Source organism: Mustela erminea, chromosome 9 (assembly GCF_009829155.1).
Source record: "Mustela erminea isolate mMusErm1 chromosome 9, mMusErm1.Pri, whole genome shotgun sequence".
In the NCBI taxonomy this organism is placed as follows: domain Eukaryota; kingdom Metazoa; phylum Chordata; class Mammalia; order Carnivora; family Mustelidae; genus Mustela; species Mustela erminea.
This window is the reverse complement of record NC_045622.1, coordinates 103,529,823-103,544,901: the sequence shown is the minus strand read 5'-3', so window position 1 is coordinate 103,544,901 and position 15,079 is coordinate 103,529,823. Positions and strand designations below refer to the sequence as shown.

General features: G+C 35.4%; 1 protein-coding gene across 2 annotated transcripts in view; it reads right to left on the bottom strand.

Annotated features, from left to right (window-relative positions):
* Nucleotides 1-15,079, bottom strand: part of LOC116600127 (membrane-spanning 4-domains subfamily A member 12-like) — a 68,048-nt gene that overhangs the window by 36,412 nt on the left and 16,557 nt on the right. The window contains exons 4-6 of one of the 2 annotated variants that reach the window (XR_004289513.1): nucleotides 10,136-10,255; nucleotides 7,669-7,786; nucleotides 4,625-4,776 (exon numbers count right to left, since the gene is read on the bottom strand). The gene's annotated coding sequence lies outside the window, so the exon portion shown is untranslated. Of the gene's footprint in view, nucleotides 1-4,624; nucleotides 4,777-7,668; nucleotides 7,787-10,135; nucleotides 10,256-15,079 lie in introns of those variants that run through there. The other variant, XR_004289512.1, reaches the window with a different exon arrangement.

Sequence of the window (15,079 nt, the reverse complement as noted above, 5' to 3'; positions counted from 1 at the left end):
AATAACAAGTGTTGGTGAGAGTGTGGAGGAAAGGGAACACTTGCACACTGTTAGTGAGAGTGTAAGTGGGTATAGCTACTTTGGAAAACAGTATAAATTCTCCTTAAAAACTTAAAAAAACAAACAAATGAGCAAATGAAGAAAAAAAAAAGACAAACTAAAAACCAAACTCTTAAATACAGAGAACAAACTTTGAGGTTGCCAGAGAGAAGATGGGTGAGAGGGATGGGTGAAATAAAGGGAATTAAGAATACATTTATCTTAATGAGCACTGAGCAATGTATGGAATTGCTGAATCATTATATTGTACACCTGAAATTAATATAACACTAAATATATTATATTTACATGTAATTACATATAGGACAGGGACATATAGACATATGTGTCTATATATCTATATCTATAGTCATATATACACACGTATATAATTAATTATACTTGAATTTAAAAATTGCAAATAGAACTACCATGTGATCTAGCAATTTCACTGCTGGGTATTTATATGAAGGATACGAAATCACTATCTCGGAAAAATATCTGCACCCCCATGTTCATTGCAGCAATATTTACAATAGCCAAGATATGGAAATGCTCTCAGTACCCACGGGCAGATAAATGGATAACAAAAATGCCACACACACACACACACACACACACACACACACACACAGGAATACTATTCACCCATAAAAAAGAAGGAAATCCTGCCATTTGTAACAACACGGATGGATCTTGAGGGCATTATGCTAAGTGAAATAAGTCAGAAAGAGAAAGGTGAATACTGCATGGTATCACTTATTTGCAGAATTTGAAACAAACAAATAAAGAAACAAAAAAACCCTGCTCATAGATATAAAGAACAGAGTGATGGTTGCCAAAGGTAGGGGCTGGGGCTTGGGCGAAATGGGTGAAGGTTATCAAAACGTACAAACTTCCAGTTATAAGATAAATAAGTCTTGGGGATATAATGTATAACATAGTGACCACAGTTAACAATACTGTACTATGTATTTCAAAGTTCTTAACAGAGTAGATCTTAAAAATTCTCATCATACACACACACACACACACAAATTTATAACTACATGTAGAGATGGATGTTAACTAAACTTATTGTGGCAATCATTTCACCCAAATATACATATATCAAAGCATTACATTGTTCACCTAAAACTAATACAATGTTATATTTCAGTTACATCTCAATTTAAAATAATGGCAAAGGATTGGTATTGACAGTCTCCCACACAAATGGCCAGTAAGCGTGTAAAAAGATGTTCAGCCTCATTAGTCATTAGGTAAATGCAAATTGAAACCACAATGAGATACCACTTCACACCCACTAGGATGGCTACAATTTAAAAATCCAGGTATTGTGTTGGTGAGGATGGGAAGAAACTGGAACATACAAACATTGCTGATGGAAATGTAAAATTGGGCTGCTCCTTTGGAAAAGTTAAGCAGTTTTAAAAAATGTTAAAAGCAGAGTTCCCATGTGACCTAGAAATTCCCCTCGTAAGTGTATATCCCTGAGAACTGAAAACACAAAGCTACCCCCAAATTTTACATAATGTTTATACAATGTTTATATCAATATTATCCAAAATAGCCAAAAAATGGAAATGACCCAAATGTCCATCTGCTGATGAATGAATAAATAGTATGTAGTATATCCATAAAATGAAGTTTTTGGCAATGAGACAGAACAAACTGATGATTCATTCTATAACATGGACAAGCCTTGAAAACATTATACTAAGTCAAAGAAGTCAGTCACAAGGGAGGTTCCTATGAAATAGCCCAAAGAGACAACCCATTGAGACAGAAAGTATTATCCTGGAGCTGGGATGAGTAGGTCAGGAATTGTTTAAAGGACTGCTAATAGGTTTGGGGTTACTCTTTTGGATAATAAAAATGGTACAATATTAGGTAGTGGTGGTATTGGTAAAACTTCGTGAATGTACTAAAAAACTAAGGAACTCTATACTTCAAATAAGTGAATTTTATGATATATGAATTATATCTCAGTGAAATTTCTTTCTTTAAAGCAGGATTCATACTTGATTTTATCTCTTTAGTTATGAAGTTTGGGATGAGCACCCTCCAAAAATGACCAGTGATTCTTTCTTCTTTTTTGGAGGCAGGGGGAAGGAGTGGCTTTTTAAATTTTCATATGTTTGATTTGATGACCAGAGTATGATCCAAAGAGTGCTGCTGCCTTCCTTCCCCTAGAATATCAGCTCCATGAGGATGAGGTCTTGCCTCTGTTGTTTGCATCTGTGTTCTCAGAAGCAAGAATCATGTCTGGTGCGTAGTAGGTAGTCAATAAGTAGTTTTTGATAAAAGAATGGCCCTGTAGCTTCTGATCACTTGGAGCTAATTCTCTCTGGTTTTCTAATTTTAATATCTTGCCCTGTGATCACAAATAACGATTCTCTAGTTTTCATGTATTATGACCCTGTCTAGAGCTACTCTTTGTGTTAATCCAGACCAGACTGTGCAGCTGGGGCCCCGTGCTAGGGTGCATGGCCATGGGGCAAAAATTGAGGCTGAATTTTTGGGCTCCCCTTAGAGAGTTGACTCCCCTGGTGCTGGCGTTGATGAGCCAGGAGAAAGGGGCCTCATTTCCTCATTTTACTGGGCAGAGGAGGACTTATCTTCTAATTCAACCAGAGGGCTTGCCACTGAGCAATGTGAACTCTTTCTGGAAGGGATGCTTTTTTCTAATTCCCACAAAGGCATCTTCTGTGCTGGTAAGCCGTGTTTGAAAGCATTGGCCTCTGGAATCCTATGTTCTTTCTAAATTACTGGCTCTTCTCTGGCATCCCATCCTTCTTCAGGTGGGATCCCACGGATCCAGCTAGTTACCCTCTTATTAGAACTAATGAGTGCACGTTTCCCGCGTTGTAATTCTACCATCCCCGTGTGGAATATCATAGGAAAACCCTCACAATCACAACAAATACATGGTCTCAAATCTCACTGGCTTCCTCTGTGCTTTTCATCAATTCTTTGACACGGATTTGATCATTTCTGTATCTAATTCCTATACCTCTTAATCCAAATAAGTACTTTACTAACTATCACTCCTCTCTCTTAGATGACTGCCTCACCATTTTTTCTGAAGGGAAAATAAAGCCTATCTCTTTCTTTCCTTATCTCTCCCCAATATATGTATTTAGCCATTCTAATACTTACAGTTACTAATTATAATTATAACAATTATTCCATGTTTACTTGCTGAGAATTAGGTATCCTCCCTCTGTTCTAAAGTATATGTCTATATGTTCCTGTCCTATTAACCTCACGTCCTTTCATGGGTTCGTGATCTTTATCCCAACAATTACTGCTTTCTTCCCAGTATATTCACACCTTACTCCCTATTTTACATTTCCTCTTAACCTATGCATGTACTCAAGTCTCTCCAATTGTTGTAGTTTCTAGTTCATGAGGGTTGACTGTACAGAGGCACCTTCTTCCTCGTATCAACTCCAAAAAAAAAAAAAAAAATCCCTTGCTACACTGAAAAATAAGTAGTGACATTTTTCGATCTATAATATGTGAATCCCGAAAGAGCTGAAGAAACAGTGCATAACTTAAAGGATCTGCAACAGAGGACTCTTCTAAATGGTGGAAGTTCTTGCACTTCATGAGCAAATAATGTATACATATAGCACACAGATATTCCACTCCTGAATTTATTTCCCAAAGAAATTCTCCAAGGGGCAAAGAATTGTAGGCAACATAGATGTCTATTTCTGGGAAAGTGAGTGTGTAAAATTTCGGATGCATGCTGTAACTACTGGGCTGCATTTAAAATCAATTGATTGATGTACTGATAACAACGTGGGTGGATTTTAAAAACATACTGCTGAGAGAAAAAAAGTATGTGTGCATGTGTGTATGTGTATAAGCTCCATAAATTACAAATACATGCCTACAGTACAATGCCATGCATTGTCTGGAAATACTTAAAATATGCATGTTATATACAATGGGACAGTTGCTCATGGAGGGAGGGAAGTGGGAGTGGGGTATGGGATATGGGGTAAGGTATTTTTTAAAAGTAAAGGAATCCTTACAGACATAAAAATTTCTAATAAGATATGTACCTAAAATGTTTATAAAATTCAAAGTGTGATTAAATGTAGAGTACACTTGTGGACAAAAATGTGTAACATTTTGGGAATTGGACTTCCTAGAAAAACTAAAATCCAGGAGATATTCATTTGTGTAGTTTCAATAATGTAAGGAGATTTTAAATTATAATTTACTTTGCTCTGCTCTAGGTAGGCTATGCAAATTTTAGCAACATCTGGTAAGAAATAATTAGAAATTGTGTTTCGAGATAATCTGTTGAGAGACCTTCAAAGGCAATGGGACAACTTTTTATAATTTAATTTCCTTTTCACAATGAAATGATTTCCTTGAGTCAGCATTTAGCATATCATCCTATATTAGATCTGAATCTCACTCTAGAAACATGTACCTATTCTTAGAATTTCTCTTGTATGGGAGAATCTCTGACCAGATTCAATTTGAGATTAATTTATGCTCACCACCCCACACAGAAGAAAAACCATACTTATCAATTTAAATTTTTATTAATGAAATGGGGGAAAGGATATACTCAGGTGGACTTAATTAAAACGCATTTTCCAAGAAGCCTCTTGAACAAAATGAAGTTCTTCATTCACCACTAAACTTTTCTCCTTGACTGAGGTCATAATGGTTCTTTAATATGTAGGAAAAGGATCCCCTTCTGCCATGTACCTGAGGTAAGTTGGATGTTAGTAAACTGAATCATTAATATACTCCAAAATAAAGAACTTCAGGACGTTGAGTAGAATTTAGAAAGAATGTGCATTGGGAAGTTCTTATCCTTGAGTTTTAAAAAATTAATCCATGTGCTTTTGCGGCTTTAAAAAAATTTCCTTCCTCCCTTTTTCCTCCCTCTCTTCCTCTCTCCCTTTCTACTTCTCTTCCTTTTCTTTCTCCCTTCCTTCTATTTTGTTTCTTTGGGTTGATAGCCAAAAACAATGCTATATGAATAGATAGATCCCTAAATACAGATTGATCACATAAGAACATAGAGCTTTCTACTCAAACTAAATTGCATTATTTAGTGTACTGTTGAATACCTACCAGTTTAAATTCTGAATAGAAAATTATACATTCTTATGTGTTCAACTTCTACTTTTTCTTCCAGTTTATTCATAGGAGAATTATGAATTTGATGTGTGTGTGCATGCATGTGTGCACACATGTGTGTATGTATGTGTCTGTTTATCTTCCTTTTGGCTAGAACCATAATTTCTTTTTTAAATTCTTAGTTTGAATGGTTTTAGAGAAAATGAAAGTTTTACTTCAGTACAAATGAAAATGAAAATTTTACTGCTCCTCATTTTATGGCTCCCCATTTTACTACTTGGTCATCATTTTCTGGTCCCACACACTTGACCTTTAACTTGGCTTTTTTACCTGGGCCTTAATCTTCTTATACTCCTATTCTGTCCCTTGACTCTTCCAGCTTTAGATCTACAGTTTCTCCATGGGCAACACCATTTATACCTAAAGCTTGGTCAAGCACCTATAAATTTATAGCAATCCTCATGCTGAATCTTAATCCTAGACCACTCTAGTTCTAGGCTTATATTTCCAGCTTTTACTAGAGGTTTCAACTTAGATGATCCCAAAGCACTTCAAATATTTTTCAAGCTGAACTTATCATCTCACCCACAAAATCATTTCTTTGTCTTTTCTTCCATTTAAGAGCACAGCCATAACCCAACTGCCCTGGCCAGGCTGCTGAGAAGCTCTCTCAAATGGGAAAAAAAAAATCTGACAATCATTTTGATATGAAAATTATATATATATATAAAATTTCCTCCTTTTATCCATCTCCCAAAATTAAAATTTAGGCAGGCAACACTTACAAAATGAGAGTTTGTTCTTATAGCACAACATTCATTTCTGTAATAATTTAGACTCAATCTACTTTCTTATCTCCCATTTCCCACCACTGACCGCTACACAGATCATACTCCATACTCATTAATCTACTTACCATTCTATAAATATGCCTTGTTTAGTTTATTATCTTAATCTGCAGATTGCTTTGCTTAAATAATCTCTATTTTGAATTAATCTGATAATTAGGCACAGAGATGAGATTATCTGCAAAAACTTCTCCCTTTGGATTTTCTACTCTCTCGATACTCAGAGGCTACATCTCCATTTTTTACTGCAAAAGGCAATTCCTTTTGAGAATATGTGAGTAAGATGTCATTCCAGAGAAATTAGGGTATTGAAAACCTGATGGCTGGGTCCCTGATTGCCTTTCAGTAAATTTTCTGTAAAGTTTTCCTCCCCATTGATAGTTTTTGATATCCCAAGAAACATGTTGCTTGAGGAAGCTTGGGAATATTCTGGTGTTCTATAATTTCCATCATTGTACATTCCACACAGGACACTTTAGCTAGGAATAAAACTTAACAGTCTGCAGTATACCTTTCAAAGCTGGGATTTACCCATATCATTGTTCCTTACCTCATAGCTTAGATCAAAGGTTTCCTTGGGCCTTTTCCATTTTTTCCCCCCACATTATTTGGGCAATTTGTATTTCTGTACTCCTATCAGAACAATGGTTGACTTGATCTCAGTCATTTGTACTTCAGTATGATTGTTTCAGTGCCTATCCTTAGCAGATGCTTGAAGTGGAGGGTGGTATTATCTGGGTATCTGTGGCTTCATCCAAGTACTTATGAAGTCTTAGGACCAAGAATATTTGAAAACAGAATCTGTAAGGATCTCCTTCCCTCTTTTCTGCCAAATATTTTTTCTACATCTGTCCAAGACCCCCAGGTCCTAGACATTCTGATTTCTACTTGTCATTTCCTAAATCTCTCTATGTATCTGATTTAGAATTTACGGACAAGTTACTCTCTCCTCTACAATTAACTTAGTGCTCCTTCTGGGTAGTTCTTATAATTGTATTAATCCTGAAGCCTGAACCTTTGGTATGGGCACTGGGGAGGAAAGGACAGATGTATCCTTTACTAAAGTTCTCAGATTCAGTGATGTTGACATCAGTTGGAGATAAAGCTTGTCTTTAGACTTGAAGTAGCTGATGTGGAGGAAGTAGGAGGATGGCTTTTACTAAAAATGGCATTTATACCATCTTTTGCACCTTTCCAGTTACGTCAAAATCACGGTTTCTGAAAACACTAAAGGTTCTGCACTTTGCTACCCAACATGTTCTCTCAAACTTTGAAAACTGTGATTTTTTTAGCATCCCAAATCCCTGCACCTGGTCACAACCTCCACAAAGTTTTTGTTTGTTTGTTTGTTTGTTTCCAGGGAAATGTCCGTCAGACTAAACAGACTTGAGCCAGCAAATCACACATCTTCTATCCTGTTCTCTCATGAGGTGTGAACATAAAAATATTATGCAATATGACGTACCTTTGTCTAGAGCAAATTACTTACCCTCAATTGTAGAGAAACCCATTTAGTACACAGGAGTGCAGGGTGTTTTCAGCTACCTATAACATAGCTTTGAGAGGACACTAAATTCTTATCAAAACCTTAGTTCGGTTCCTCAAACAAGGTTCATAGCAGAAGCCACTATCTTCTAATTTGCCAAGGGAGAAACGAGATACTCACCATGTCTTTATTATCCGTGATATTTTGCTTTGTATCCCCAACGGACCACTGTACACGTCAAAAACAACTCGAGGAAGGTGAATAGGAACAGATATTCTGAAAGAATTTTACCACTTCTCTGTTTCCAAAAATAAAATATAGATTCCTTACAGATCTTTATATATTAACACATTAGAAATAATAAGGAATTATACAATTGCAGGAAGATGAAAAATAAAAGAGAAAAACTACTCGATAGATCCCCATCCCCTAAAGCCATGGGTATTTATTTCTACTTTTCTTGATCATAATGGTAACTGATAATTACTGACAATTAGATTAGGCCAACAGATTTCTGCCAAGTGACTAATGAGAATCATCAACCGTGTTTTCCTGGGTGTTGTTGTGGATAAGGAAAACGAATTTTCACTGAGGCCAATGAGCCTCTGGAGAAGGTGGAACCGAGATACTTTTGAGGTCAAGTGTTACAGAGCTAATCTAACAGAGAGATGTTCAGAATTAGGCCTCTTCTGGGAAATGGCGGTATAGAAGAACTTACCATGAAGGAAAAAAATGTCTGGGTTTGTGACTCAGGCTCAACAAAGGGCTTACACGTCTTCTGGGGAGGTGGTTTCTTCCTGGGATTGTGCCTCTGACTATAAGCCCCAATAGACCTGTGTCCTTGCAGGATAGCTGGATATTTACAGGATAGAATAATAGAAGCCTGCAACACCCAAAGCACCTTTGTGACAAGGCGACCAAGGGGTACTGGGACCAGTTTTCAATCCTGACACCATATAATAGTAAGTGAAATTATGGGTATGCGATTAGGCCATTGAGATGCTCTGCGATTGTAGCAACTCGGGGTCTGAAGTCCATATGGAATCTTTGGTTCTCAGTGTTCTTGAGTAACTTGAGAGGATCACCAGGAAAGAAATGACCTCAGGAGGGAGACCTCGGATTTCTTGCTAATACGAACATTGGTGGTTTAAGAGATAAATTGGAAAAAGGAAAGAATCAAGGTTATAATTGCACTCCAGCCCAGTAAAATGAGACATTTCTGTTATGCAAATATAATCTTAAGCAATATCTGGACGTTTATTTTTATTTAATATTTTTACTTTAAGGTATCCTTCAGGGTAAGTGTCCTAAAATATTAGCATTCCCTGCAGCAGTAAGGTGGCTTTTTGCTGTGTCATATAATGGATTTCTGTTAGAACTCAATTTTGTGTAGTGAAATAACTTGAAATTTAGAGCTTTTTTTTTTTTTTTTTTTTTTTTTTACGAGAATGAATGTTCTGCAAGTAAATAGCTCTGACCCTGAACAAGCAGCTTAACATTTCTTAGCTTATTTCTTTAATTGGGTCAGAGACATAAATCATTTCTTGAGGAAGTTTACAATCCCACTTGCTGTAAAATCACTCTCAAAGCTATGTAAAAATAAAAAAAAAATCAGCAAAATGCACACAAACATATGCTTTGGAACAAGCTAATTGACCAAGAGTTCGGGATGTTGAAGGAAGGGGAGCTTGCCGTATTAGGCTAAGAATTCAAAAACTGGCAACCTCCAAAGGGCTCAATTAGAAATTGAGAAAGAAAAGTTGGTTTCCAGGTCTTGGTCAAAAGCCCAGATCTTTCGACTTTTGTCAAGCAACTGGGTAGATAGAATAGAACGAAAAGAGAGGAATCCACAGAAAAGTCTTTAGAATTATGGTTTTAACTTCTACTCAACTTGCTTAGCACTGATTCTCATCTCCTTGACTTCTTGGCTTCTTCTCCCCTACACATGAGCAAACCTATATTGTGAAGTACACCGATATCCACAGTTCCACACGGACAGAAACAGAAATAAACACAGATTCTGAAGCACAAACATGGACACACTTAGACAGACTCACACAGACCTGCTGATGGGCAGACTGACAGACCCAAAGCAGGCAGTCCAAAAATGTCTGATAGTCACGTGCATACAGATCTGGATATACATACATTCCAAATTATACACCTCTATGGAGTCCAGATTTATTTGCTCTTGACGATTACATCCCCGAAGAACATAAAGCCCTAGGTGTCACAAGTACATAAGGATGTTTTCTCCTTCTTTGAAAATCAAATCATGCTATAATAAAATTGATCATTTAAGGCCTGGGCAAACTCTCCTCAGAGATGCGGTGACCTTGAAAGAACTGAGCTGCCTATTATAAAAAGATCTTGGATACCAGGTGAGACCAGAACGGAGTAAAATGCTGAATCACTCAAAATATATCTATTAATATTTATAATACATTCCGTTTGCTTACTTTGGGCAATCCGAGGTTGAGAAATGCGACCTGTAGTTTGAACCACATTTGGAGTATGTACATGCACCAGATATGTTAAAGGTCACTGTCATATATTGCATAATACTTAAATACTTGGATCACTCATCAAATAATTTAAATCTAATTCTAAATTTGTGGTGAGATTTTCACAGAAACTTGGTACTTACCTCTGGCCAAATAGTAGCGTATGTACTCAGACTATACATAATAAACTCAACTGATAGTAAAAGCAGACCACTCACTGCAATGCAGGCACTTACAATGTTCAGTATTATGGTATAGGACAGCTAAAATAGATAAAAAGAGTCACCTGGTCACTGGACTTTATCCATATACATCACTGTCAAGTATATTCAAGTAGAAGATTTATATAAATTCTGACCTTTTCTGAATAGTAAGGTCATTAAAAGGACCGTCAGAATTGTGGATTTGTCAGGAGCCCAAGAGAACTAAACAATTTTGGAAAAAAATAAGACTTTTGATGTAGCGCGCATATGTTTATTCCTTCCCTGACAAATAATTATTGAATGTTAGTTCTGTACCATGCACACTATCGTCTGTCTTACTAGATGAAGAGGGAGAAAAGTAGTGGTCTCTGCACTCAAGGAGGACCACTGGGGAAGGCAAGCAAGTGCATACTAAATAGAAATAGAAGGGGTGCCTGGGTGGCTCAGTGGGTTAAGCCTCTGCCTTTGGTTCAGATCATGATCTCAGGGTCCTCAGATCGAGCCCTGCATCAGACTCTCTGCTCAGTGAGGAGCCTGATTTCCCCTCTCTCTCTGCCTACTAGTGATATCTCTCTCTGTCAAATAAATAAATAAAATCTTTAAAGAAAATACGAATAGAATGTAAAAGAATGCTAACAGCAGCAACAAAACAATCAAACAAACATGCTAACAATGTAGGCAAATTCACAGTGCTGTACAAGTTCTGGTCCCCAGAGACCCAATATTCTAGGAGTTTGCCACAGTTCATTTAACAGTGCAAGAAGGGGAGTCACAGGGAATTTTGTTGGAGAGACAGGTGATATTTAGATAAATATTTAGGATTTTATCTTGAAGATGGTGGAGAACGACATTGCTGGTGGTGCCTGCTCTATTTTTAGGTCATACTCCTGTCAGGCTATGTATTTGGGACAATACATATGTATAATGTTGTTGCATGATTACATTTCGTCCATACATGAGGTCAGAGCGGTGATAAGCCCTATGATACTACTTGCGGGGACATCCTTCTCATACTTACTTCCTTTTTCTCATTTGCACCGGTAGAATTCTTTCTATCTTATATGAATTAGATAATAAATAAGAAAACTTAAACTGGATTCTGAAACCCATTTCACTGGATAAATCATACGTTTGTCTATATGCTATTCCTTGTTGTACAGTGATCTTCATTTATTCTTTTAATAATTCTCCCTTAAAGAGAGATGATCCCATTAAAATAAAATGTTCATTAGCTCATTTTTATAACCTAAACACCCAACATTATTGGTTAGTAAATTGTAGTATCTAAATGTAATTTCATCTTTCAAATGAGATATTTCATGGATTTTTAATTATATGAACAAATGGTTATGGACAATAATATTATATAGTAAAAGAGACACCCTTGTTGAGGAAATACATAGGTAAGGCCATGGGGACAGGTGTTCTGTGCAGCACAGAGTTTTACCTGCAAAAATTGAAGAATAGAAAGGAGAAATAGAAAAATCCACAATCATAATAGATTTTGACATGTCTTTCTAAGTAATTGATAAGACAAGTGGACAAAACTGAAGAGTAGAAAATTGAAACATTTAACCTCATTGATATCTATCTATCTATCTATCTATCTATATATATATATATCTCCCAGTGTATATGTATACACATACATTTCCCAGTGTACAAGCTGGATTAAATACACATGTGCACACAAACATGAGCTCAGTAATATTGTCTTGATTGTGGTAGCTATATAGTAAGTTTAAAAATGAAGTAATAATAGTTTTATACTTTCTTTTTTTTTTCCTACAATACTGAGAAAAAATCCTTTTAAAGTTTTGATTGGGATTATATTGAATCTATAAAATGATTTGAGGAAAAATTGACATCTGAAAAACATTTGTCTTTCCATCCATGAATATACCCATTTATTTAAATACTGTTCAGCTTCTCTCTGCAATATTTTGCAGTTCTCTATGGAAATGTCTTAGAAATATTTCGTTAATGCTTAGGGAAAATAATTTCTAAGTGTTTTATTTCTGAGTGTGACTGTAAAGGTGTTTTACAAATTTCATCTCCAATACATAGAAATACAATGGATTTTTATATGAATTTGGATTCCTTAATGTTGATAAATTCTTATTAGTTGAATTTTTTTTCATAGAAAAAATCATAGATACCCTTATACATTCTAAGGATAGAAAAAATCATAGATACCCATAGATACATTCTTAGGATGTATAAGGGTATCTATGACTAAAGTAGGAATTACTGTTAACTTTTTAAACTTATGCCTTTTATTTCTTCTTGACTTACTGCACTGGACAAGAACTCCTGCACAATAGCTTTCTCTCTCTCCCTGACAAATAAATAAATGCAATCTTAAAAAAAGAACTCCTGCACAATATTAAAAAATTTGGTGAAATAATAATTTCTTGCACACTTCTGATCCAAAGGGAAACCATTTAGTCTTTCACCATTAGTGTAATATTAACTACAGTGTTTTTGTTTTTGTTTTTGTAGGTGTCCCTTAGCAGGTTGAGGATGTTCCTTTCTATTAATAGTTCAATAAGAGCTTTAAAAAAACATTTTTTAAAGATTTATTTATTTATTTGAGAAAGAGAGGGGGAAAGAGACAGAGAATGAGAGCAGGGGGAGGGGCAGAGGAAGACAGAGAGAAAGTCCCGAGAAGGGCCATGCGCAGCTTGGAGCCCAGTGTGGGGCTTGATACCACAACCCCAAGATCTCACCAGCTGAGCCCAAACCAAGAATCAGACACTTAACTGTGTCACTCAGGTACCCCTAAAAAAACTCTCAAACATTTCAAATGATTTTCCTTCATCTCTTTATCTGTTGTTTTTTGAATGTTGAACCAAGCTTGCATTCCTGGAATAAATTCCAGTCCATTATGCTTTTAAAAATATCACTGAACATGATTTATGATATTTAAGCATTTTGACATCACCATTCATTACAGATAGTGATCTCCTATTTTTCTTTTCTTTTAAGGTTCTTGCAAATTTTTGGTGTCAGGATCTTGTTGGACTCCAAAAAGTCAGTTGGGAAATGTTCCTTCCCCTTTCTTTTCTGAAATCTTTTGTGTACCATGTGGTATCATTTGTTTATTAAATCCTTGATAAATGTATTACTTAACATGTGTGTCTTGAATTTTCTTCATGGAAAAATTTTTAATGATTAATATAATTCCTTTAACAAATGCAGAGATAATTATGTTTTCTACTTCTTGTTTCTGTTTTGTAAGTTCATTTTTCATGATTTCATAGTATAGTGTCATTTGTAGTATTTCCTTATTTTTTTACTGTCTCTAGGACCTGTAGTGATATTCCATCTTTCATTTCTGATACTGTAATTTGTATTTTATTGTTTTGCCAATTAGTCTTACCAGAGGTTTATCAACCTTATTAATATTTTCAAAGAACAAATTTTCAGCTTTGCTAGTTTCTTTATTATTTATCTATTTTCCGTTTTAGTGACATCTGCTCTTTATTATTTCTTACTATTTACTTTGTATTAAATATGTGTTTACTTTTCTAGCTTTTTAAGTTGGAAATTGGATTTTAAGCACTTCATCTTTCCTAATATATAGTTCTATGTGTTTTTTTAAAAGATTCATCCAGTTATTTTAGAGAAAGAGCAACAGAGAGCATGTGCGCACGTGTGTGCAGGAAGTGGGGGTGGGGAGGGGCCGAGGGACAGAGAGAAAGTCCTAAGCAGACTCTTCCCTGAGCGCAGAGCCCAACGTGGGCTTCAGTCTCACCACCATGAGATCATGACCTGAGCCAAAGTCAAGAATTGGACTCTCAACCAACTGTGCCACCAAGGCACCCCTCTAATATATACTTTCAATGCTGTAAATTTCCTTCAAGCATTGCTTTATCTCAAAAATATTGATATGTAGTGTTTCCATTATTCAGTTCAAAATATTTTCTAAATTTTGTGATTAAATGTGCTGTGTAATTTCCAAATATTTGAATCCTTTTTGGACATTTAATAACTGATTTTTAATTTAATTCTATTTCCTCTTAAGTCATTTCTATTTCCATTCAATAGGTTGCCTGTAGTAAGAATAGTAAAACTATTCTACAATATTTCATTCAGTCTTGTGAAATTTGTTGTTGCTTCTTTTCTGGTTCAGTGTATGCCATATCTTGATGAATATACACCCTACAGTTTAAAAGAGCATGTGTTCTACAGTCCTTTTGTGTAGTGTGTTTTACAAAGGTAAATGAGGTCAAATATTTTAATTTTCTACTCCTGGTTTTTGCCCTCTTGTTTTATCAATTACTTAGAAAGACATGTCAAAATCTACTATGATTGTGGATTTTTCTATTTCCTCTTTTATTTCCTTAGTTTTTGCTCCATTTATCTTAAATTTCTAATATTAGATACATATACGTTTTGGGGAGTTATGTATTCCTGAAGAATTAACATTTATTACACCAAAATGTCTCTATTTCTAGTGACATGTTATGTCTTGACATTTATTGGTCTTTGATTATTGTGACCACATAAGCTTCCTTATGCTCATGTATATACATTCTTTCATGTATTTTTTCCTATTATTACTTGCAATCTATATTTGCCCTTATATTAAAAGCAAGCTTCTTACAGACAGTGAATAGTTGGGCATTATTTTTTATCCAATCTGGACTTTTAATTGGAGTGTTTGTCTATTTACATGTGATACGATTACATGTCCTATTTTTGTTGTTGTTGTTGTTCTTCATTTTTCTGTTTGCATTTGGGTTAAAATAGTTTTTAAACTTTTATTTCCTCTGTGGGCATTTTTATCTGCATATTTTTGTATTATTGAATAGTTTAGGTTCTACTGTATGTATCCTTAATTTTTCACATTTTTCTCAATATTATCTCACTTCATATAGA